General features: G+C 44.8%; 1 protein-coding gene and 1 pseudogene across 2 annotated transcripts in view; both read left to right on the top strand.

The window, feature by feature from the left end:
- The window catches only part of KCNMB3 (potassium channel subfamily M regulatory beta subunit 3), a 28963-nt gene that overhangs the window by 7519 nt on the left and 17992 nt on the right, over positions 1-3452 (top strand). The window lies entirely within an intron of this gene.
- The window catches only part of LOC105539921, an 18354-nt pseudogene continuing 14908 nt past the window's right edge, over positions 7-3452 (top strand). The window contains exon 1 of the transcript XR_001006126.1: positions 7-2290. The product of XR_001006126.1 is annotated as a leucine-rich repeat flightless-interacting protein 1 pseudogene (transcript). The remainder of the gene's footprint in view (positions 2291-3452) is intronic.

Below are 3452 nucleotides of genomic sequence, written 5' to 3'. Positions count from 1 at the left end.
GGCCGAGCCCAGCAGGATGACCAGCCCTGCAGCCGCGCAGAGCCAGGAGATCGACTGTTTGAGACCGGAAGCGCAGAGGCTGGCGGAGGCCCGGCTCGCCCGGGCAGAGGCTTGTGAGATCCGCATGAAGAAGCTGGAGGGGCAGCAGAAGGAGGTAGAAGAGGGACCAGAAAAAGATTTTACTGAGAAAGGGTCTGGTAACATGCCAGGCCTGTCTGCAGCCACGCTGGCCTCTCTGGTTGGGAGTTCCTCTCGGAGAGGCAGCTGGAGACACCTCCATCTCCATCCACACTAAGGCGTCCATCAGGGAAATAAAGAACTCTCTAGCAGAAGTTAAAGAGAAATGTAAGAAGGCTATGGTTTCCAATGCTCAGCTAGACAATGAAAAGACAAACTTCATGTACCGGGTTGATACCTTGAAAGATACATTGCTGGAGCTTGAAGAACAGCTGACTGAATCTAGGCAGCAGTACAAAGAGAAAAAGAATTTGAAAGGGAAAAACATGCCCACAGTATACTGCAATTTCAGTTTGCTGAAGTCAAGGAGGCCCTGAAGCAAAGAGAGGAAATGCTGGAGAAACATGGAATAATCCTAAATTCAGAAATAGCTACCAATGGAGAGACTTCCAACACTCTCAATAATGTTGGATACCAAGGTCCTACCAAGATGACGAAAGAAGGGTTAAATGCCCTCAAGTCGACAGGGGATGGGACCCTAGGAAGAGCCAGTGAAGTGGAGGTGAAAAATGAAATCGTGGCGAATGTGGGGAAAAGAGAAATCTTGCACAATACTGAGAAAGAATAACACACAGAGGACATAGTGAAGGACTGTGTGGACATAGAGGTATTCCCTGCTGGTGAGAATACCAAGGACCAGAAATCCTCTGAAGACACTGCCCCATTCCTAGGAACCTTAGCAGGAGCTACCTATGAGGGACAGGTTCAAAGCCAAATCCTTGAGAGCGTTTCTCTCCCTGAAAACACAGCACAGGTTGAGTCAAATGAGGTCATGGGTGCACCAGATGACGGGACCAGAACTCCCCTTGAGCCATCGAACTGTTGGAGTGACTTAGATGGTGGGAGCCACACAGAGAATGTGGGAAAGTCAATGGTGACTCAGGTTGGAGAGCAGGCAGGCACAGTGGCCTCGTGCCCTTTAAAGCATAGTGATGACACAGTTTATCATGATGACAGATGTACGGTAGAGGTCCCCCAGAGTTAGAGACAAGCACAGGGTATAGTTTGGATAAAGAATTCACCAACCAGGAAGTAGCTGAGCCCAAGGAGTTTCCAGTGCATAGTACAGAAGTAGGTAGGGATCACAACGAAGAAGAGGGTGAAGAAACAGAATTAAGGGATGAGAAACCAATCAAGACAGAAGTTCCTGGTTCTCCAGCAGGAACTGAGAGCAATGGTCAGGAAGCGACAGGTCCAAGTACAGTAGACACTCAAAGTAAACCCTTCGATATGAAAGAGTCCGGCGAAGAAAAGACTGACCAAAAGGGAGACGCATTGGACTCATCGCAGAAGACAAAGAACAAGAGAAAGAAAAACAAGAAGAAAAAATCCCCAGTACCCATAGAAATCCTTAAAGAATACAGATTTAAACGAAATTAAGGAAGAGCAGGTAAAGTCTACTGACAAAGTCAGCAGTGGAAGCCCAAAATGAGGTGACTGAAAATCCAAAATAGAAAATTGCAGCAGAAAGCAGTGAAAATGTTGATTGTCCGGAGAATCCTAAAATTAAGTTGGACGGAAAACTTGACCAAGAAGGCGATGATGTAAAAGCTGCAGGTGAGGAGGTACTAGCTGATGGAGACACATTAGATTTTGAGGATGTCACAGTTCAGTCATCAGGCCCGAGGGCTGGTGGTGAAGAATCAGATGAAAGTGTTGCAAAAGATAATGCCAAAATAGATGGTGCCACTCAAAGCAGTCCTGTAGAACTGGAGAGCGAAGACACAGATTGCTGCACACTGCCCAAAAATGAAAGTCCCTCACAGGACATTAGTGATGCCTGTGAAGCAGAAAGTACAGAGAGGTGTGGGAAGTCAGGACATCCAAGTCAGACCGTCAGGAAAGTTTTAGACAGCAATAGCCTAGAAAACGATGACTTGGCACCAGGAGGAGAGCCGGGGGACTTCAATCCAGAAAGCAGAGAAGATACCAGAGGAGGGAACGAGAAGGGCAAAGGCAAAGAAGACTGTACCATCTCCTAAGCTGAGGCAGGCGGCAGGCATGGTGCACAGGAAGTCTGAGCGTGAGGGGCTCTTTTCTCTCCACTGCCAATGTAAGTAGAATGTTCTAAATTCACAGAGGTGCACTGTATGCCAATTACCAGGTGATCTACTGCTTTAAGTTATAGACTGTTACTTGTAGATTTCCATGTAATCATTGAGGTTATCACCCAGATTAGAAAGACATATTTGTTATCAGTGTGCGTTCTAATTGAGAGTATTCCAGTAGTATCAAACAATAATGTCTACTGTTTATAGTCCACTTAATAAAAACAGAAGCATTTACCATTTGCCTTAGGCTGATAGGAACATGGATATTCTTGACCAAATATATCAGCATCTAAGTGAAATGACCAAACAGCATTCTTAGATTTCTGTATTATGAATATAATTGATATTTAATGTCTTTTTCACATATGTGTACTTTCATATTTGATTTTAAAATGTACATTATAACTTGTAAGGTATTTTATTTAAAGGAGATAGACAGCCAAATAGCAAATAGGTCACTGAGTAAGATTTGCACCTTAGAACAATAATCATTTTAAGGATAACAAGTAAACGTCTGAAAGCACGAGGGACTTTATTTGCCTTCACCTTCATATAAGTCTTCGATCTTGAACCAATGCTTTTGGATCTCATTGTTGATGATACCTGAATTTACTTTGTAGAAGATTTTAACTTCATGCTGATGATGTATCGAATTCATTTTATACGAACATTTGAAGATTTTTTTCTGGAAGTGATATATGTCAAATTACATTTCCTACTGCAGTATTTGAGTGGGGACAGTCATTTTTTAAATGTTTTTAGCTGGGCATGGTGGCTCACACCTGTAATGTCAGCACGTTGGGAGGCTGAGGATGGTGGATCACCTGAGGTCAGGAGTTTGAGGCCAGCCTGGCCAACATGGTGAAACCCTGTCTCCACTAAAAATACAAAAAATTGGCCGTGCATGCTGGTGGGCGCCTGTAATCCCAGCCACTCCGGAGGCTGAGGCACTCTTGAACCCATGAGGCGGAGACTGCAGTCAGCTGAGACCGAGCCATTGTACTCCAGCCTGGACAACAAGAGCAAAACTCTAAACACACACACACACACACACACACAAAACAATGTTTTCACGCCTGTAACCCTAGCACATTGGGAAGCCAAGGTGGGAGGATCGCTTGAGGCCAGGAGTTCAAGGCTGCAGTGAGCTATGATTGCACCACT

Source organism: Mandrillus leucophaeus, unplaced genomic scaffold, assembly GCF_000951045.1.
Source record: "Mandrillus leucophaeus isolate KB7577 unplaced genomic scaffold, Mleu.le_1.0 Scaffold211, whole genome shotgun sequence".
Taxonomy (NCBI): domain Eukaryota; kingdom Metazoa; phylum Chordata; class Mammalia; order Primates; family Cercopithecidae; genus Mandrillus; species Mandrillus leucophaeus.
Note: the sequence above shows the minus strand (reverse complement) of the source record. Positions and strands in the feature narration are given on the sequence as shown.